Genomic DNA, 22,920 nt, shown 5'->3' with positions numbered 1-22,920 from the left:
TATAATGACTGTCGTGTGTCATACTGAATAGCCTACATTGTGACTGATACCCTTATTGTTGTTTGTATCCCTGCACAGATTTGGCCACAATGGAGTGATGAAGAATGCACCAATTTACTGCCCACTTGTAGATCTTGAAACCATGGAAGAGCACCACATCATCCTGACCTGTCGACTGAACCATTTGTGCATCAGAGAACTGGTTGCCCAGTTGAAGGCATGACCTCCTGCTGGGTTTGAGGAATGCCCATGCCATCCCTCCAACAGTCCAGGTTTTATCAGTCCTGCATTTCCTGGTGAGTTGCTCTTTTCAGAGCACAGTGGGACTGGCTGCAGGCTTTTTGCAGCCCAAGTTGTGTAAGGTGTTGCAGGATGTTCTGGATGCCCCACTCAAGCATGTGCACAGCTACATTAGGTTCCCACTATCTCCAGATGTTCCCACTGTGAAAGCAGCCTTTTACAACATCTCCAATGTCCCACATGTAACTGGGGCCATTGGGGACTCACATTGCCCTGGTACTGCCGAGGATCAATGAACAGGTCTACAGAAACAGGAAAAGTACATATTCACTCAAAGTACAATTGGTGTGTGTTGCAGAAAAATACATTACATATGTGAACATTAAATTCCCAGGATCAGTACATAATTCCTACATCCTAAGGAACAGCAGTGTCCTTGCAATGATGTCACAGCTACAGGGACAAAGGGCCTGGCTCATAAGTATGTGTACTGCTCTCCATGTCAGACGTCTATACCACTCATGACACAGTCAGCATTCCGCCTAGCAATGTTACCCATGGCCATGTTTCCTTTTCCACACAGGTGACTCCGGAAACCCCAACCTTCCCTGGGCCCTGACACCTGTGCGACATCCAACTACATTAGGAGAGAACAGGTACAATGAGGCACATGGCCGGACGAGGCGTGTGATTGAACGTACTTTCGGTCTCTTGAAAGCCAGATTTCATTGTCTTCATGTGTCTGGTGGTGCTCAAGAGTACAATCCAGGTAAAGTCTGCAAAATCATTGTTGCATACTGCATGCTCCATTATCTGGCCCTCAGAAGGTACATCCCACTTTTGGAGGAGGGGGACGTTAACGCTGGAGGAGTGTTTTTGGCCGGTGACGTGGTTGCTGAGGGCAAGGCTGATGAGGATGAGGCACATGACACCAGGACGGACATGATTCGTCACTACTTTCCTTGATGTACAGGTTTGTCTGCATTATATATCATCTGCATATGGGAGATGCATTGCTGAAGCCAATCTGTAGCATGTCATGCATTGTCATCTGCTGGGTATCAAGTACCTGTCCATGACTACTCAGGGAGTTGTGCAATTGAGGATGTTACCTATGTTTCATCTTTCCTGTCCCACACGTGTGTGAATGCCAATGCAGACCTTTACGACATAGCTGCTAGGACACTCATACTGTGTGTTCAAGTGCTATTGATGTGTGACTGTGGATTACATTTCTTACAACCTTGTACCTCATTCCATTTATTTATCCCTCTTCAGGTGACATCACTGTTTGCAGTCTGCTTGCTGATTTGCCTGTTGGCATAGTTGACAGAGGATGTTAAAACAAAATGGATGAACTTACACACCTGCTGGAGTATCCCACTACATCTTTAACTTAGACATTTAGGTTGTGGAGACCTGTGCATTTTTTTGTTGTTCTTCAACATATTTGGCAATACTAGTAATAAAGAGACATGCACCATGACTTGTAATGATAGGTTTTTATTTAGTGTCATATTTCACAGTCCAGAGGAGTGGGATAGTGCTCTAGGTAATGAACAGAGTGGGTGGTCCTGCTGTTAGGTTCATAGGTCCTCTGTCCATTTGCTTCAAAATGATGTGACCTTGGTATTGGACAGCCAACAGGGTGTAACAGTGGCACACAAGGGTGACATTTCAGAAGACGGATCACTTCCTGGTGGGGGGGATTGGTCTTGGCCTGGGGTCCTGCAGGATGTCTGGATGGGCGACCTCTTTTGCGGGAGGGTTCCTCAGCTGCAGGGGTAGGGGTGCTGTTGTCCTTTGGGTCTTCCTGCTATGCTTCCATTCCAGTAGCAGGTGCTGATGTTGAGGGTAGTGGTGTTGACTGACTACTGGATGGGGCCTGCTGTTGGGTGGAGAATGTCAGCAGTATGCAGTTGAGTTCCTTGAACTCACCTAATATGGAGGCCATGGTGGCATTGTGTGCCTGCACTGCTGCCTAGCCTCCTGGTGGTATTCCTCCTGCAGACTTTGAGTGTCTTGCAAGGTGGTGAGTATATGGCCCAACTGGTTCTGGGTTTGCGGATAGGCTCCTAGGACTCTGGAGACAGCCTCCTGGCCAGTCGTGTCCTGTACCTGCGTTGTTCCACTATTGGCCTCCCACTGGCCCTTGCCCCCTGAGCCTGTGACCCTTGTGCAGTGTGCCCCCTCCAACTGACACCAGGACCATTATTGTCTTAGCTTTGCACCGCTGACTCCTGCCCCTGTCCTGTGGGGCACACTGATGATTGATGTGACCTTGGGACACAGGTATGGGAAGGTGGGCTCTGCTGTACACTGGCTGCCACAGGGGAGGTGGTTTGAGTTTTGAGCAGGGTAAAGATGGTGGTGGTGGACTGACCATTCATGCCTGATGGGCCAGGTTCATTGTCTGAATCCAGACTTGCCTGTGAATCCTCCCTTATTAATGCTGCATCCAGGTCTGGGCTTCCTGTCACTGGGCTCCTCTGCTGTACTTGGGAGACCTGTGAGATGAGAGGTACTGTGTCAGATGATGTTATTTTTGCGGTGACACACATGGTTGTATTCCCTCATTCACTGTATTTGCAGGACAGTAATGGCATTGACAGTTTCCAGTCCACTGCTTGTGTTACCATCAGTGGAAGGTTGCAATGGCCCTAATTTGCAGTACAGTTTACATTTGTCTTGCTACTGTCATTGCCATGTACTGATGTGCATTTCTACCACATACTGGTGAAGGGGAGTGACATGGTTTAACGTGCAATTACAGATATGTGATATAGACGTAGCAGTCAGGCAAGGGTAGGGAGTGTTGCATTGTGGTAGCTGTAGTACTTTCTGCTGTGTGAGGTATACATGCACTAGGTTGGGCTGTGAGGGAATGGTGTCAGTAGGGAGATGTGTCATGCAATTGTGGGATAAGGGCCAATGATGGGATTGGGCACGTTCAGGTGGCTTGAGGGGGTGAAAAGGTGGTGGGGCTACATGCTGTGCACAGGGACATGGTGGCCAGTGAGTACAGAGGACTTACCAGTGTCCAGTCCAGTAGGAATTCCCATCAGCCCTACCGGATGTATTAGGGCCAGGACTATCTCCTCCTATGGTGCCATTTCTGGGGGAGGTGGTGGGAGTCCGCCACCAGTCTTCATGACGGCCACTTGATGCCTTTGCCTTAAGGTCATTCCAGCTCTTCCTTATGTCCTCCCTTGTGCGTAGATGGTTCCCCACTGCATTCACCCTGTTGACTAGCCTCTGCCATAAGTCGTTTTTCCAGGCTATGGATGTCTGCTGGATCAGTGCTCAAAACAGTCTTGGCTCCACTTTTACTATTTCTTCAACCATTACCCTGAGCTCTTCTTCTGTGAATCTGTTTTTTTTTTGTGGTGTCATGGTGGTTGTGTTGTAGGTGGGGGTGTATGGTGTGCAGGGATTCTGGGTGTGCAGTTTGTAGTTGTGATTATGTGTAATGGTATGTGCGTGTGCTCTGCGGTGTTTGTGTGCAGTGGTGTGTTGTGTGATGCATGCTTAATATGATGGTGCCTGTTGTATCTGGGTGCAGTGCCTCCTTTCAGTGTGCTCTTCACTCGCTCTGTCAGGGTTTCTAGTTTCAAAGGGTTCTGGGTATGTGTGGGGGGGGTTTGTAGTGCAGAGGACAGGTATGTGTATGTGTTTCAGGTGTTCCTATTGGTGTTATCCTATCTGGTGCGGTGTTGCTGCATTGGTGGCTACTTTTTTTTCTGCTGCGATTTGGACCGCCAGTGGCTTACCGCAGTGTTGGTTTCCGTGATGCTGATTTGTGACTCAGAATTTGGCGGGCGGCATTTTCTCAGCGTGGCAGTGGTGCAGCCGCCTCCTTCATACCGTCGTTTGGGCCAACAGTGTTGTTTTTTTGGTCTAAATTTGGCAGTGTTTTGTTGGCGGGCTTCACTCCACCATCGCTGGTGGTGTATCGGCTGCCGTTTGCACGGCAGTCTTCGGTAATGACTAATTATTACCTAGTCTTGGTTACATTTATTTATTTTTCATGCTTTAGTTTGTTTTCTTCTTCCCCCCCCCAGGTTCTGAATTATCATGATCATTGTTTTACAATGGACTGTTACTTACTTTTGTCACATGAAGTAGTGACTGGTTTCTTACTTACCCTGAGGTAACATTTATTATGAGTGAGGTGAGTAGATTTTTGCCCATCTACATATAGGCCCTCATTATGACTCCGGCGGGCGGCGGAGGCCGCCCGCCAGAATTCCGCCCTCCGTAATACCGCTCTGCGGTCAGAAGACCGCGGAGGGTATTATGAGTTTTTCCCTGGGCTGGCGGGCGGTCTCCAAAAGACCGCCCGCCAGCCCAGGGAAAAACTCCCTTCCCACGAGGATGCCGGCTCGTAATAGAGCCGGCGGAGTGGGAAGGTGCGACGGGTGCTGTTGCACCCGTCGCGTATTTCACTGTCTGCAAGGCAGACAGTGAAATACATTTTGGGGCCCTCTTACGGGGGCCCCTGCAGTGCCCATGCCGTTGGCATGGGCACTGCAGGGGCCCCCCCTCCCGCCATCCGGTTCCCGGCGGGAGAACCGCTAGGAACTGGATGGCGGGAGGGGGAATCGGAATCCCCAAGCCGGCGCAGCAAGCTGCGCCGGCTTGGAGGATTCCTTGGGGGCAGCGGGAAACTGGCGGGAGACCGCCGGTTTCCCTTCTCTGACCGCGGCTAAGCCGCCGCGGTCAGAATGCCCCGCGGGGCACCACCGGCCTGTCGGCGGTGCCTCCGCATCCAGCGGCCCTGGCGGTTACAAACCGCCAGGGTCGTAATGAGGGCCATAATTCTTACTGCGCCCCCCCCCCCTTTTTTTTTCTTCTCCTTTTTTTGCGGTTTTGACTTTGTTGTTTTAATGTGTTGTTTTAGAAATTGGAGTCCTCTTACCTATGGGCTCTATGCTGCTTTCGTGATATTTATGTCTCTTACTTAGCTAGGTACTGAGCTTTTCTTACTTTCTTCCTTGACTCTCTGGTTCGGTTCCTGAGGATATCACACTGGGATTATTTTAGCAACTATCTATACCTGTACAGATCATTTTAGTCGATTAACTCCATCCACTTTGGATTGTGCTGATTGAGTCTACTTTTGCATGTCTTATTCACTGGATAGATGATGGTTCAGACCACATATATGCTCTTTTGATGTGTTTCTTCCCTGAATTTTACATTTTTTAAATCTAAACTTTTACTGTTCTTACTTTCTGTCACAAACTAATCGCGTGCTTTTTGATCACTTGGCTTCCTCCTTTACATGTGGGGACATTTTTATCTGTATTAGGGGACCTTATGCTATCATCCTCCACATTTGTGTACAAGGTTTGTCATATATATTTCTATACATTTTTACAGCCTTGAAAAAGTCACAAGTGTGACGAAACATGTGTTGGCTATGATTGTGGAACCATGTTCATCTAGCCACATTGACATCCAAAACGAACAATAAATAGATCTTACTACAACCAAACTCATCTGGATGACTTTGTTACTATAGACTGCTTGGGAATGCTGCAGTATTTCTAGGATCATATGTTTGGTGTCATCTTGTGGGCACCTATGCATGTTTTTGGGTAATAAAGCATACACTACCATTCAGCACTGTGCTTCACTTTATTTGGACTGTTCCCGACTCTAATTAGAAGTGTTTGGTACTTTGGATTAACTACAGGAAGTGCACCCATTGGACCACTACTACCCGCATTCTTTTGTGAATACTGGGATCCAGATAAGTTAAAAAAAGTAACAAACTACCAGTAGTTTTTACCTTTAATAAGGGTGTCCATTGGTATGATTAAAAACCAAGGTTGACAGTCGGCATGACTATAATGGCTCAGCCCATCATTACAACAGCCAACATGTTTCTGCCCTCACTCAGAGAATGTACAGGTCTGGGGCATTCTACAGGGCTATGGATCCCTAGTTATATGGGAAGCTAGCACCTATTTCAATTAGAAGATTGCAAAATCAGGGGAACACTCAGATCCTACATGAGTGGTAAGTCGCCATAAAACACCTGATAGGGAGAGATGACATATTTAAGCATGTGCAGACAGATTATGTCACAGTACACAGTGAAACTATATGGTGAACATGCAAAGTGGAAAACTGCAAACCACTGCACATACTAGTGCTTTAATTAGTGCTAAAAACACTCAAACCACCACCCACAATAGTGCTTTTACTGGTGCAAAACACTAAAACATGTGTCCCTATATTACTTTAAGTAGATGCTGTTCCTGACACTACTCAGTTCTATCAGTGCATCCTAACACTATATTGTGTACCTTATGATACATCATGCTAAAAAAACACATCCTAAAAAGTCCTTACCCCATAAGGGGGGGGGGGGGTTAACAGCCACTGGTCTGTAGAAGGGACGAAGTCCCTTATAGTCACACACTGTTAAGGAGACAATATTTAAAACCTACTGTGTTGGAGTGCAAAGGATGTACAGTAGGGGGGTGTAGGTGGAAGTGCATATCAAGTCCACCTTCTTAATTTGTTTTTAAAGGACAACATGGGGGCCTCTGCTATTTTGAAAGGAATAGGTGATATGTTACTGGCATGGTAAGACACTGTAAAGACTGTATAGAGGAAAGGAGGCTAAATGAATAATTATTAAATGCTTATTGAGAAGCTCATTCATATTGTACCAGATTGGGGAAATTATAACAATCTATATCTGTTACTTATTTTTTGTACCGTTATCAGCTACCACCATTCTGCGTGCAGGGAAAAAATCCAACGAGTGTTGCAGGATCCCGGTCATGTATATTAAACAGTCGGCCCGTTGTTTAACTAGGCCTTATTGATCAATTATAGCATCTGGGCCACAAATCAGCCAGCAGAGGTGGTGAAATATCCAATCACAATGGGAAGCCCCCCCATGTTGATATGGTTTCAAAATCAAGCGGGCAGGGAAGAGGTCTAGCTGGTCTCATGTGCTCCCCCTGCACTCTGCCCTGCCCATCCGTCACGAGGTCCCTTAATACTCACTACATCAAAGGGAACCTTGTGCGAGTGCACCTGTTGACCACCTCTCACAGTCCCTTGATGACGGCCACAACCCAATTGAGTGTGCGCATATCAATTTTGTGTGTATTGTATGGAGAAGGCTTACCCACAAGCTTGTATAGCCAATGGGCCTCAGGAAAGGATGCGTGAAGATAAAGAACCAGGGCACATGGCAAGGAGGAGATGCCGCACTCATGCACAGTGGTGCTGTTTGAATTATATCCCAGGGGTTCCATGGGGCATCGCCTGAAATGTACTAAGTGCACTGGAAACTGGGGGTGAGGAGGGTCGAGGTTTGTGGAAAGAAAATGTTTACTAGAACCAAACTGCTCCTGCTGCAGTAACCCAGTAGTTGTAGCTACTGGAAATAAGATTGGGATAAAATAAAGGTGAGAAACTTCAGCACATAAAATGATTAAAAAGCGGAGATCGTGACGCATAAGTGAGCCGCTAAGCTTTCAATGGCGTTGTATGTAGCCAGGAATCTTTAAATACAACAAGCATAATTAGCTGCTGTGAGGAGAGTTTTCCAGGACTTCCTGACCCAGACGCCCATGCTACAAAATGAAAGGTGGCTATCAATGCCCCTCCATTTCCTTTGCCCCCAAAGCACTTGTATCTTGGTTTAAACGTGTGATGGAAAGCCAGCCATCTGGCTTGTTCATGGGATCAACTGGCATGGAGAAGAGCAATCACAATATCTATCACCAAGATCTTACATTGTGCCACTGCAGAAGAGGAGCAACATAAGGCAACACACCACTGGACATCCCGGTCCTTGGGGGAGTTCCTCAGCCTCCTTTCATCTTTGCCCTGAAAGTCTGTCTGGCTCCAAAGGAAGCCCTCCACATCCTTCTCAGGTAACTGAATAATATCAAGCCTCACCTTCAAAACAGCCAAAAATCTTCTTGATGCTCTTTAGCACTGAGCATATTGCACATCCATTGCTGTGAAGCTTTTCTGCTTGAACATGTTGGCACATTTAAGTGCATACTGCTGCAAGTCAGGCAATTTGCTTTTAGTACAAGGACCTTTCTATCATCAAAAATACTCAAGTCATGGATGTGATAAGTTGTGTATTCCTTTGCTCTTTCACTAAAGACAGGAACCTTCTCGTTATCACCATCCCGGATTTCTTTCCCAAACCCATTACCTATCCAACTCATCCCTGAATAGTATAACCTTGTGCCTACAGCATTTGATATATATTTAAATATCATAAGTCATATTGTTTGCATTTGTGTTGTAGTGAATCCTAGTTTGCTCTAATGGGATACAGGAGTTAGCTTAGCCTGTGGCTTGCAGACTTGTGCTCCTGTCACCCAGTGACTTTTACCCTACTTAACTTGCTCTGTTTTAGCACAGTTATTTAATTAATTCTTTTAAGATGGCTGCCTTGTTTTGACTTAGGCCCATGTTTTAATTTGTATTATCAGTGCCACTGCTCTAAGGCGTCAAGATCATGTGACAAATACAAACAAACTGTAGGTGTTCACTTTAGCTACTTTCCCTCTTCGTGCTTTTGAGGGAATTTTTTAATATTAATTACCGTCTCAAGCACACCTTGTTATTTATTGTTTGGGAACAAACCTAGGTCAGGGGTTCAAGTAGATCTGAATAAATACTCCTCACTTTTTCAGATAGTCAGAGGGATTCCAACCAGATGCCATTGCTGCTATCGATATGGCACATCGCCTTGACACAAACCCCGTGCCCCTGCCAAGTCTGAGCTACAGACCTCATTCCAAGGTAACGAGGGTTGGGGGCTCTTCTCATGGACATGGCATTGGCAGATTGAGGTTGAACATACCTAGCTCTATTCTAGGTTAGGCCTACATGCTAGGGTATTAGAACATATCAGACACATCATGTTATTTCATGATATTGCAAGATGGTGGGGTCTTTCTATTAATGACTCTTGTCTTTACCATTCTGTTTCTTACACTGTTCATTATCCTTATCATTGCAGCCCATGCAACTCATCACAAATTGCAGGTTTACTAAAATAAACCCTAATTAAACTTTACTGCATCTTCTTCATTGCCTGTGTGTGATTGAGACATGTTGTTAATGTGAGAAAGGGGCCATCTCTGTTTAACCACGACACTCCCTGAGTGGCACACTCTTGAGTCCATGTGTAAAGGCGGCCACAAGTCACCTTTGACTGTTTTGGGTTTTTGATCAGGTACTGCTTATGAGGGTTGCGAAAACAGTTGCGTTTTGTTATAGGATTAGCATAGTCGCCTATAAACATAAGTACTGACATCCTTAAACCAGCAGTCTTGCCTAGAGCAAGAGTTCAACTAGGACACTGTTTGTTTCTTACTCAATATCTGGTGAAATACCAGTTTCATGATGCACGGGGGAAGCACAGTGAGTGATTCTGGCCAGTCAACTGAACAACCCTCCACTTCCGCTAGTGGCCAGGAGGCCCCGCCACAGGACTCACAGGCCACCATCATTTCTCCCCCAGCAGAAGGTGAACATCCCCGCAAACATTCCCTGTGACCCAGACAGAAGCCAGAGACACTTGCCAAGACCACCCCAGGAAATGAGACTCTCCTGATTGTCCCCTTGTGTCCCACCCTGTCACCTTGTCCACCTTGAACTGCCATTGCTCCCCTTCCTATGTCCCCTTGGACACTGCACCTGTGCTACAAACAGACTGGAACAATACCCTAGACATTCCTCCATCATCACCCCATTCCATTGCACTTTCTCCTTGTAGGAAGTTGGCTCTGTATGCACTATTTCAAAGTAAGGAATAGTATGCACAGAGTCCAAGGGTTCCCCTTAGAGTAAGATAGTGGCAAAAAGAGATAATACTAATGCTCTAGTTTGTGGTAGTGTGGTCGAGCAGTAGGCTTATCAAAGGAGAAGTGTTAAGCATTTGTTGTACATACACACAGGCAATAAATGAGGAACACACACTCAGAGACAATTCCAGGCCAATAGGTTTTTGTATAGAAAAATATATTTTCTTATTTTATTTTAAGAACCACAGGTTCAAATTCTACATGTAATATCTCATTTGAAAGGTATTGCAGGTAAGTACTTGAGGAACTTTGAATAATCACAATAGCATATATACTTTTTACATAAATCACATATAGCTATTTTAAAAGTGGACACAGTGCAATTTTCAACAGTTCCTGGGGAGGTAAGTTATTGTTAGTTCTTGCAGGTAAGTAAAACACCTATGGGGTTCAAATTGGGGTCCAAGGTAGCCCACCGTTGGGGGTTCAGGGCAACCCCAAAGTCACCACACTAGCAGCTCAGGGCCGGTCAGGTGCAGAGTTCAAAGTGGTGCCCAAACCGCTTAGGCTTCAATGGAGAAGGGGGTGCCCCGGTTCCTGTCTGCCAGCAGGTAAGTACCCGCGTCTTCGGAGGGCAGACCAGGGGGGTTTTGTAGGACACCGGGGGGGACACAAGCCCACACAGAAAGTACACCCTCAGCAGCGCGGGGGCGGCCGGGTGCAGTGTGCGAACAAGCGTCGGGTTTTCAATAGATTTCAAAGGGAGACCAAGGGGTCTCTTCAGCGATGCAGGCAGGCAAGGGGGGGGCTCCTCGGGGTAGCCACCACCTGGGCAAGGGAAAGGGCCTCCTGGGGGTCACTCCTGCACTGGAGTTCCGATCCTTCCACTCCTGGGGGCTGCGGGTGCAGGGTCTTTTCCAGGCGTCGGGATTTGGGACTCAGACAGTCGCGGTCAGGGGGAGCCTCGGGATTCCCTCTGCAGGTGTCGCTGTGGGGGCTCAGGGGGACAACTTTGGTTACTCACAGTCTTGGAGTCGCCTGGGGGTCCTCCCTGTAGCGTTGTTTCTTCACCAGTCGAGTCGGGGTCGCCGGGTGCAGTGTTGCAAGTCTCACGCTTCTGGCGGGGATTGCAGGGGTCTTTAAAGCTGCTCCTCTGGAAACAAAGTTGCAGTCTTTGTTGAACAGGGCCGCTGTTTTCGGGAATTTCTTGGTCTTTTTAGAGCAGGGCAGTCCTCTGAGGAGTCAGAGGTCGCTGGTCCTGGGGAAAGCGTCGCTGGAGCAGTTTTCTTCTAAAGGGGGGAGACAGGCCGGTAGGGCTGGGGCCAAAGCAGTTGGTATCTCCGTCTTCTCTGCAGGGTTTTTCAGCTCAGCAGTCCTCTTCTTCTTAAGTTGCAGGAATCTGAGTTCCTAGGTTCAGGGGAGCCCCTAAATACAGAATTTAGGGATGTGTTTAGGCCAGGGAGGGCAGTAGCCAATGGCTACTAGCCCTGAGGGTGGCTACACACTCTTTGTGCCTCCTCCCAAGGGGAGGGGGTCACATTCCTATCCCTATTGGGGGGATCCTCCATCTGCAAGATGGAGGATTCCTAAAAGTCAGAGTCACTTCAGCTCAGGTTGCCTTAGGGGCTGTCCTGACTGGTCAGTGACTCCTCCTTGTTTTTCTCATTATCTCCTCCGGCCTTGCCGCCAAAAGTGGGGCCGTGGCCGGAGGGGGCGGGCAACTCCACGAGCTGGAATGCCCTGTGGTGCTGGAACAAAGGGGGTGAGCCTTTGAGGCTCACCGCCAGGTGTTACAGCTCCTGCCTGGGGGAGGTGATAGCATCTCCACCCAGTGCAGGCTTTGTTACTAGCCAGAGTGACAAAGACACTCTCCCCATGTGGCCAGCAACATGTCTCGAGTGTGGAAGGCTGCTAGAACCAGTCAGCCTACACAGGTAGTTGGTTAAGGTTTCAGGGGGCACCTCTAAGGTGCCCTCTGGGGTGTATTTTACAATAGAATGTACACTGGCATCAGTGTGCATTTATTGTGCTGAGAAGTTTGATACCAAACTTCCCAGTTTTCAGTGTAGCCATTATGGTGCTGTGGAGTTCGTGTTTGACAGACTCCCAGACCATATACTCTTATGGCTACCCTGCACTTACAATGTCTAAGGTTTGGCTTAGACACTGTAGGGGCACAGTGCTCATGCACTGGTGCCCTCACCTATGGTATAGTACACCCTGCCTTAGGGCTGTAAGGCCTGCTAGAGGGGTGACTTATCTATACTGCATAGGCAGTGTGAGGTTGGCATGGCACCCTGAGGGGAGTGCCATGTCGACTTACTCGTTTTGTCCTCACTAGCACACACAAGCTGGCAAGCAGTGTGTCTGTGCTGAGTGAGGGGTCCCCAGGGTGGCATAAGATATGCTGCAGCCCTTAGAGACCTTCCCTGGCATCAGGGCCCTTGGTACCAGGGGTACCAGTTACAAGGGACTTACCTGGATGCCAGGGTGTGCCAATTGTTTAAACAAAAGTACAGGTTAGGGAAAGAACACTGGTGCTGGGGCCTGGTTAGCAGGCCTTAGCACACTTTCAATTCAAAACATAGCATCAGCAAAGGCAAAAAGTCAGGGGGTAACCATGCCAAGGAGGCATTTCCTTACACTCCTCAATTTCTTAGCACTATAATAAACACCCTTGGATAAAATTCGACTACTAGTATTTCATGTATTGCAAATTTGTATTGATTGAAACAGCTACATCCATTGCAAATAAAGTGTACATAGTGAGAGCATAGAATAAATGACCTGTTGCTGGCTGTAGAGATCACATCACAACATTGTTGTCAAATCACCAACATCTGTAAAATGATAATCCATAGGTGACAGTAAGTAGAGGAAACAAGTGGGTAATGCCAGCACGCCACTACCACACAGAATACAACAATAGTCATAGAAATGTGAAGTTGCACTGTCTCACCTGTGTGTCATTGGAAGTACTGACGGATCACTTATGTTCTGTTGTCCACATCCTCATCCTCTGCCTCCTCAACCTCACTGTCCTCAGGGTGCACTGCTGCCACAGGGGCATCTCCAGTCTCCTCCTCCTGCAGCAAAGGTATATGGCGTTTGACGTCCAGGTTGAGCAACATGCAGCATGCCCCAACTATCTGGCAGACCTTCTCGGGTGAGTAGCACAGGGATCCACCTGTCACATGGAGGCACCTGGCCTTCAGGAGGCCGAAGGTCCTCTCAATTACCCTTCTGGTTCACCCATGTGGCTCATTTTAACGTTCTTCAGCCCTTGCCCCAGTATTCCTCACAGAGGTCAGCGGCCATGATAGGTTTGGGTAGCCAGAGTCACCTGTAAGTATTGAGGGACAACATTTAGCCACAAACTATCCTATCTGGCTAAAAGCAAAGGCATACACCAACATACACTGGGTAGGGACCAAGCCTCACCTATAAGCCACACCGTGTGCCGCTGTAGTTGGGCCATCACATTTGGGATGCTGCTGCTCCTCAGGACAAAGGCATCATCTACCCACTCTTGATATTTAGCATTGATGTGGGAGATGTACTGGTTCACCAGGCACACCATCTGTACATTCATGGAGTGGGAACTCTTAAGATTCCTGTACAGCCAATCATTCTGCTGGGGGGGATGGGGCAAACGCAATATGTGTACCATCAATCGCCCCAATAATATTGGGGATATGTCCCATTGCATAAAATCCGCCCTTCTCGGTGGCCAAATCTTCCACCTGGGGGAAAGCAATGTAGCTGCACATGTGTTTTACCAGGGCGGAGAAGACTATTGCCAGCACGATTGAGAACATGAGAACACTGGCTGTGACATTCCTGCTGCCAAGCCCACTGTCACTTGGAAATAACTTGTTGCCAGGAAATGGAGCACTGATAGAACCTGCACAAGAGGGGGGATACCTGTGGGATGACAGATAGCTGATATCAGGTCAGGCTCCAACTGGGCACACAGCTCCGTGATTGTGGTCCTGTCCAGTCAACAGGTAAGTTTAATGTACCTGTCCTCCAGTGTAGCTAAGTCCACCAGGGGGCTGTACACGGGGGTATGTCTCCATCTCCTATTCATCCGCAGCAGTAGATATCTAAGGGACACAAGAGTGAGTAGGATGTCACAATTTGAAGAACTATACCACAACAGCAGTCCACATAGTGCAATCATTTTTTGGGACAGTATAATTTAAAAGTATGTGCCTATTTATCCTGTGAAGTAGCAATTATCGATAGGCCTGTTCACCACCCCCTGAAATAGCGACCACCTGTCCTGTGTGGAGGGACAGGTGGAAGTGAGGTAGTTCCATTGACGTTGTGGCGCTCTGGTAGTCGTGAACCGCTGTGCAATTCCTCATTGGATAATACTGGGCCCCATGGGATACAGTGGCAAATGGGGATCTACGTCAGTGGTGACGGTGTACATTGCAGCGGACGTGACTGCCATTTTCCATCTCAATCCTCACTTGTTTCCTGACCTTACACAGGAGAAGACCTACACCGCATGCGCTCATGTGACCTGTGTCTGGAACCTACCATTGTCTGTGTGACCGGGGAAAGGGCCCCAGCCTTCACTTTGGAGGAGTTGGAGTGACTGGTGGATGGGATCCTACCCCAGTACGGACTGCTGTATGAGCCTCCACTCTAACAGGTGAGTACACTGTGGGCACGATGCATGTGGCATGAATGCATGGAGATGTGTGTGAAGGCATCATGTCAGGGTAGATGGGGCGGTGGGATTGCATGTTGGCGGTGTAAATGTTGTGAGCTGGCCTATGTGTGTGCCAGTGGTGATGGGATCGGTTATGGTGGGCCATGTGTGTGACAGGCTGGACTGTTTATTTAATGGAGATCTCCTGTATGTATTACCTCTGAAGTTCAGTTCCCATCAAAAGAAGGGATTGTGGCGTGCCATCGCCAAGGACGTATGGACCCTGGGGGTCTGTGGAAGGCAGGGAACCCATTGTCGGAAACGGTGGGAGGACCTGAGATGCTGGGCACGGAAGACTGCGGAGGCCCAGCTGGGGATGGCCTACTAACGAGGAAGGATTGCCCATCGGACTCTGACCCCCTCCTGATGGCCTGCATACTGGTGGTGGCATACCCTGAGCTGGATGGGCACTTGAGGGAATCACAGCAGCCACAATGGGGTGAGTACAGTGGGTACCATTACCACTTATGGCTGGTGGGGTGTGATCCGGGTGGTGGTTGTGTGTTAGTGGATGCCCCTAAGGCCAGGCCAGACATAGTAGCGTAGGTCCTCTGAAGGGTAATGATTGCATGGCAAATACAGGTAACCTAGCTTGTTAGTATTCACTTCTAGGCAGGGCTGCATGGGTCCCAGGTGTGCTGCAGTTGGCGTTGTGTGCTCCTCCTCATGCCTTGGGGACTAGCCATTTCACTGGTAGTGCACTGCATAGTGCGTAGGCCTGTTCCCTGTCTGTGAGGGTGCTGTATATGCCAACGGTGGTGTTGGTGCAGTCATTGACCCAGTGTATCCTTTGTCTCTCTCCCCACCTTTCTTGTTTTGTCATCCTATCCTTGTGTGCATTAGTATCTTCTGAAGAAGAAGATTGAGGCTTCAAGAGTGAGATTGTATGAAATTGGTCCCCTATTGGTTTAGTCCTGATAAGACCCGTGTGTGAGCCCGGAATTAGCCCGAGAGCCAGAGTGGGTCGAAACGTTGACGATGGTGGTTGAGCCTGGATGTGTTTTCTCTTTTTTATAATAAAGGAAGGACTTGAATGGGGATTTGATACTCTTGTAATTATATTAATGATTCAATGTGTAAAAGGTTGAACCAACAGGCATTTCTTTTAAATCTCTGTTTCTATTGGATAGTTGTGAGACTTATGTTTCTCTTTTTCTTCTAATCATGAGTACTTGCACTTTCTCTTGTCCTTCTAGTTTGGTTTTTTGATAGGGGGTTCTTTTATGTGAATATTTTTGTATATAAATAAAGAGTGTTTTTCAATTAAGTATCTTATTATGCTACATGTAAATTATAGGATATATGTATGTTGTTAGATGTGGTTCCAGAGTGGGCATTGTAGTCTCTTAACAATGTTGTAAGAGGGACATGTCATTTTGAATGCTGTCAATTGCAGAAGACACAATGTTATTAAGTGTGTATATTCTATTGGACAGAGTATTCATGACATTATCGACAACAGTTAAAGCCATTTCCATATTTTCCTTCTCTATCTGCTTAAACGTGCAGCTGCTTCCATTTGAGAAAGCTTCCAGATCTCATTCTATATGGTATACAAGAATTGTTTGCAATGGGGCTTTCTTGGACCTAACAAGAAATCCTGCAAGTCGATTTCCTCTGATAGGAGACTAAGATGTTCTTACCGTACCTTCTGTACCGTGGATGTAATGGTTACGTCCAACGGCACAGTGCTCATGTGCCGAGGACGTAACCATACGTAGAGGAGGACACTGATGTGCCATTAGTGCAGCAACCTGGGGCCGAAAGGTTTCCCGTTAGAAGACCTGAACTCTGGGTTGCCCCAAACATGAAGCAGCCAGAGTTGCCTGCCTTTGCTGGTCTCCCGGGGTGTGAAGTCAATACAGAGAACTTTTTGCCTGTCAATTTCTTAGAGTTATTTGTGGATCATGTGTTTTTGGAAGAGATTGTTGAGCAGAATAATTTGGATGCGGAATAGCATTTGAGGGACAACGCTGCTAGACTTAGGCCACACTCTAGAGCTACTCAGTGGACTCCCACAAATTCGGAGGAGATGAAAAGGTTTTGGGGATTGACTCTCTTGATGGAGTTGATAAGGAAGCTGTCACTGGCTTCTTATTGGTCTACTAGTCCCTTGATGGCAACAGCTATATTTTCTGCAACCATTAGTCCTAATCAGTGTTTGCTTCTTCTTAGGATGCTGCATTTTGTTGACAATGCATCAGCCTTGCCACAAGATCCCCCTTATTCTGACTGTCTTTTTAAGATTAGGCCTGTACTTGATCATTTCGTAGATCGGTTTTCAGAGGTCTATGTTCCAGGCAAAGAAGTAGCTGTGGACAAGTCTTTGGTCCTCTTCGAGGGTCGTTTGGTTTTTAGGCAGTACATTCCGAGCAAGAGGGCACGATATGGAATTAAATTGTATATGCTGTCTGAAAGTAGTACAGGATATATGTATAGTTTCCGTGTTTACACTGGTAGGGATTCCATTATTGCCCCCCCTGGTTGTCCTCCCATTTTTGGAGTTACTGAGAAAATTGTGTGGGAACTTGGTAGACGACTGTTCAACAAAGGTCACCATTTGTAGGTAGATAACTTTTACACTGGAGTGCAGTTCTTCAAGGAATTGTTTAGAGTAGACACTGTTGCTTGTGGCACAATTCGTTGTAACCGGAAAGGCTATCCAAGGGAGCTTGTCTGTAGAAAACTTGAGAGGAGACAGTGCAGTGCCTTGTGGAATGATGAGCTGCTAGCTTTGAAATTTTCAAACAAGAGGGATGTCTACATGCTAAGTACCATCAATGATGAGAGTAGTTCCCCGTGACTGTTTGGGGCCAGGTTGCTGAAGTGTGCAAACCTGTGTGCCTTTTAGATTATAATAAGCACATGGGAGGTATAGATAGAGTTGATCAGAGGTTGGAACTTTATACTGCTATTCGTAAGTCTTACGTTTGGTATAAGAAGTTAGCAATTCACCTCTTCTATTTAGCAACTTGTAATGCTTTTATTGTGTTTAAGGATAGGTCTTCAGAGTCAAAGATGACATTTGTGAAATTTCAGCAGTCAGTGATAGAGAGCCTTATTGTGGTGAACAGGCAAGAGTTCCTAGAGAATCAGTGGTGGAGGATGTGGCTAGATTGAAAAATCACCACTTTGCTGAGCACATTCCTCCCACGCCCAAAAAAGACTTTCCAGCTAAGAAATGTAGAGTGCGTGCTCAAAGAGGTATCCGGAGGGAGATTTTAATGTACTGCCAAGATTGTCTTTTAAAGCCTGGGCTGTGTGTGGGTGGTTGTTTCAAGAATTACCACACCCAGAAGAATTACTGGGAACTACCATGAGTGTAAACTGCCTGTTTTATATTTTCATGTGTTCGCTTTCATGGTTGGCATTTCTGTCATGTACTTAGAGCTTTTGTGTTTGTAGTTTTGTAATTATTTCAAATTAGTTAGTAGTTTCTTTGTTTTTAAAACAAAAAAAAAGTAATGCCATTGTGTGTGGAGTGGCGCTTGGCTGACGGTGTACATATTGACTTGCTGTTGGCTACTGCCACACACTGCCAGCCAAACGCCAGTCCACACACTCCCATAACCTGCTGTGATTGCTGTATCAGGCATGTGGACGTATGTAAGTGATATGCCCTTGAGTGGCACTGTCTGTCGATGAGAGTGTTGTAATGTGCTGGGCTCGTGGCTGGCGGCGTGAACGGTCTTGTGCATGCCATGTATGAAAGGTGTGTGAATGGACTGTAAAGCGGTTGGTGCCTTGCCGTGGCTTTACAGCTCACGAACTGTGAGTCATTAGTTCAGTTTTTTGGCCTTTCAGTTATTAACAGTGCATTTCATTTTTGTGAAATCTCTTGTTAATAAAATTTGATCCACTGAACCATCACTCACCCTCGTGCCAAATCCAACCAGTATGTGTGGTAAAAATGACAATACCTGCTCCACTGTAATCAGGCGTCGCAGCACACCTGTGGCACACTAGGTGTCTCGGGTGGGACCCCGATGATGAAGCATGCCACCAACTTGGTTGGTGGGTGAGGGGTCTTTTTAACATAACCTAAGTGTTTCTTTTCACAATTTTAGTGTTTGGAACATCCCATAAGTATGTGGACACACCAAAATGATCTATTGCAAAACTACCTTTGTTTGGGGGGGGCACCTATGTTTTTGGTCCTGGGTGCGGCCTTCATCTGGGGAAACCTACCAAACACAGACATGTGTAAAAAATAGACACCCCAAGGAGTCCAAGGAGGTGTGGCTTGTCTGGATCCCCCAACATTTTCTTACCCTGACTCCTGGGCAAACAACAAAATTTGCTTAAAAAAATCATATTTTCCACACTTTTCTTTGTAGGATCACCGCTGCAGCACAAATTTCCTACCACCCAGTGTTCCCCTCATTCTCCCAAGTAAAATGATACCTCACTTGCATGGGTCCCCAAAGCAGAGTCAGCCTAAAAGAAGTATAAAAGAAAAATATGTGCTTATCAACTAGCTGTGTTATCGCTTCAATCTCTACTGGTTGTTGGCATTTTTCTGTTGCAGGAACCTGGGCTACCCACACAAGTGAGGTATCATTTTTATCGGGAGACTTGGGGGAACGCTGGGTGGAAGGACATTTTTAGCTTCTCCCAGATTCCAGGACTTCCTGTCACCGAAATGAGAGAAAAAAGTGTTTTTTTGGCAGAATTCTGAGGTTTGCAGAGGATTCTGGGTAACAGAACCTGGTCAGAGCCCCACAAGTCACCCCATCTAGGATTCCCCTAAGTGTCTAGTTTTTATAAATGCGCAGGTTTGCTAGGTTTCCCTAGGTGCCGGCTGAGCTAGAGGCCAAAATCCACAGCTGGGCACTTAGTAAAAAACAGCTGTTTTCTTTCTGAAAATGTGGTGTGTCCATGTTGTGTTTTGGCACATGTCCTGTTTCGGGCGCTAGGCCTACCCACACAAGTGAGGTACCATTTTTATCGGAAGACTTGGGGAAACACTGGTAGGAAGAAATTTGTGGCTCTTCTCAGATTCCAGAACTTTCTGTCACCGAAATGAGAGGAAAAAGTGTTTTTTGGCCAAATTTTGAGGTTTGCAAAGGATTCTGGGTAACAGAACATGGTCAGAGCCCCACAAGTCACCCCATCTTGGCTTTCCCTAGCTGTCGAGTTTTCAAAAAGGTGCAGATTTGGTAGGTTTCCCCAGGTGCCGGCTGAGCTAGAGACCAAAATCCACAGCTAGGCACTTTGCAAAAAACAACACTGTTTTCTTTGTGAAAATGTGATGTGTCCATTTTGTGTTTCCTGTCGTGGGCGCTAAGCCTACCCAAGTGAGGTACCATTTTTATTGGAAGACTTGGGGGAACACAGAATAGCAAAACAAGTGTTATTGCCCCTTGTCTTTTTCTACATTTTTTCCTTCAAAATGTAAGACAGTGATTAAAGAATACGTCTATTTAAGAAATGTCCTGTAATTCACATGCTAGTATGGGCACCCCAGGATTCAGAGATGTGCAAATAACCACTGCTTCTCAACACCTTATCTTGTGGCCATTTTGGAAATACAAAGGTTTTCTTGATACCTATTTTTCACTTTTTATATTTTAGCAAATGAATTGCTGTATGCCCGGTATAAAATGAAAACCCATTGCTGGGTGCAGCTCATTTATTGGCTCTGGGTACCTAGGGTTCTTAATGAACCTACAAGCCCTATATATCCCCGCAACCAGAAGAGTCCAGCTGACATAACAGTATATTGCTTTCAAAAATCTGACATCGCAGGAAAAAGTTACAGAGCAAAACGTGGAGAAAAATTGCAGTTTTTTTACCTCAATTTCGATATTATTTTATTTCAACTGATATTTTCTGTAGGAAACACTTGTAGCATCTACACAAATGACCCCTTGCTGAATTCGAAATTGTGTCTACTTTTTTAGAAATGTTTAGCTTTCTGGGATCCAGCATTAGTTTCTCACCCACTTCTGTCACTCACTGAAAGAAGGCTGAAAGCACAAAAAATAGTAAAAATGGGGTATGTCCCAGTAAAATGTCAAAATTGTGTTGGAAAATGGGGTTTTCTAATTCAACTCTGCCTGTTCCTGAAAGCTGGGAAGATGGTGATGTTATCACCGCAAACCCTTTGTTGATGCCATTTTCAGGGAAAAAAACACAAGCCTTCTTCTGCAGCCCTTTGTTCCCATTTTTTGGAGAAAAAAATTGAACTTTCGCTGTGTTTAGGCTAATTTCTTGGTCTCCTTCAGTGGAACCCACAAAGTCTGAATACCTCTAGAATCCCTAGGATGTTGGAAAAAAGGACGCAAATTTGGCGTGGGTAGCTTATGTGAACAAAAAGTTATGAGGGCCTAAGTGCGGACTACCCCAAATAGCCAAAAAAAGGCTCAGCACAGGAGGGAAAAAGGCTTGGCAGCGAAGGAGTTAACTGCTGCTAAGGTGTTGGCGCATAACCATTGTTGGCACAGTTTACCCACAGTGTATGTGGTAACTATATCCAAGTGTCGGTGAATTTGGATTGTGAGGGGATACTGGACCCAGTAATTTCCCTTATTTTTGCTAACCCTAGTCAGGATGTTTGTTGAACTGTGTCATCCAAGAATATCATTTGGAAAAAGTTTCTGTACCTTGACTTTTCCAACCTTGTGTTCCCTATACACTTTTCACATCTATAGTGCACTTTCAGTATTAATAAACTTCAACAGCAAGTTGGGAAACAAAATAATCAGAATAGATTAATTTGAGGTCTGTTAGCAAATTCTTCTGCATTTTCAGAAGGTGGTAATTAAAAAAAATATTACTCTGCATTTGTAGTGTCCCCACTGTGTATAATTAAATGCTGATCTATGGCTGGTTGCTTCATGCAGAAAGTAATGTCCCGGATGATTATAACAGAACATTTCCCCATAATTTGCTGTGTTCATATACACATCATAACTTTCAAATACAGTGTAATCCTGCAGCTCAGCAAAAAACAGAATCATCCATTTTAACATCAGAAAAACATCAGGAGTAATTACATAAATCATTGATAGTTTGAATACCAAAGGAATTTGGATAACCTCAGTAGGCCCATATTAAGCTAAAGGAACTTGGGGCCAGATGTAGCAAACAGTTTGCATGTCGCAAACAGCAAATTTCGCTGTTTGCGATGTGCAAACTGCTCTTTTACCAGATTGTAACCTGGTTACCGAATCGCAAAACGGGTTTGCGAGTCGCAATTAGGAAGGCGAGTCGCAGTGCAATGCCAGATAGCTTTTTGACCGCGGTCGCAAAGCAATAGCAGTTTGCACCCATTTGAAATGGGTGGTAACCCATTTGCAAAAGGGAAGGGGTCCCATGGGACCCTTTCCCCGTTGTGAAGGGAACTGCAAACATTTCACCAAATACATCACTTTGTAAATATCGAGCAATGAATGTGCCATCGCTGAGTCAAAAAAGATGACGCAGCAACAGTGCAAGCACCTTGTAAATATGGGTCTAGGTTCAAGGGTTCTAGCTGGACTACATACCTCACCACACCATATAATTGAGGCAGTACAACATATAGGTGTTTTAATTAGTCCTGTTGTTTGGCCTAGTACCCCTTCACAATATCCTGTAGTCTGAGGGTTCACAAATCCTGAAAGAAATGCTTTGAAAGAGTTTGGTGTAGTGGCACAAAGCCAACCCCATTGTGCATTGCCTTTAGCTGTGTGCCTCTATGTTGGTGATCTGTGGCAAGCTGGTTCCAGTGCATTTCTGAAGGCAAGGTCCTGCTGCCAACTCCAGTGCACACCAGCGGCTTTATGTGTGCTAGTAGAAATGTTCCTGCTGTGTGTGCCACAGGCCAGTCATTCAAAGTGAGGTTCTGTTGGAACAGAGGGACTTGTCAATAAGCCACTAAGGGCCATATTTACAAACATTTGATGCAGGGAAGCACTACAAGCCTTCTTGTTGCCCTGCCCTATATCAAAAGAAAAACTCAGCAATGCACCATCTCTACAAGATACAGTGCACTCCTGTCCTTGTCCCCTGCGCTGGTGCACAATGGGCTGCCATGTACAAATACAGGCACCCTTGCACACATTTGTGCAAGAAGGGATATCTTCCTACACAAATACAATCACAAGAGGCATTTTCCTCTTTCATCACACATAGAAAAATGAAAAAAGAGGGGAAATAAAAGTATTTCCTTGT

This window comes from Pleurodeles waltl, chromosome 7, assembly GCF_031143425.1.
Source record: "Pleurodeles waltl isolate 20211129_DDA chromosome 7, aPleWal1.hap1.20221129, whole genome shotgun sequence".
Taxonomy (NCBI): Eukaryota; Metazoa; Chordata; class Amphibia; order Caudata; family Salamandridae; genus Pleurodeles; species Pleurodeles waltl.
Note: the sequence above shows the minus strand (reverse complement) of the source record.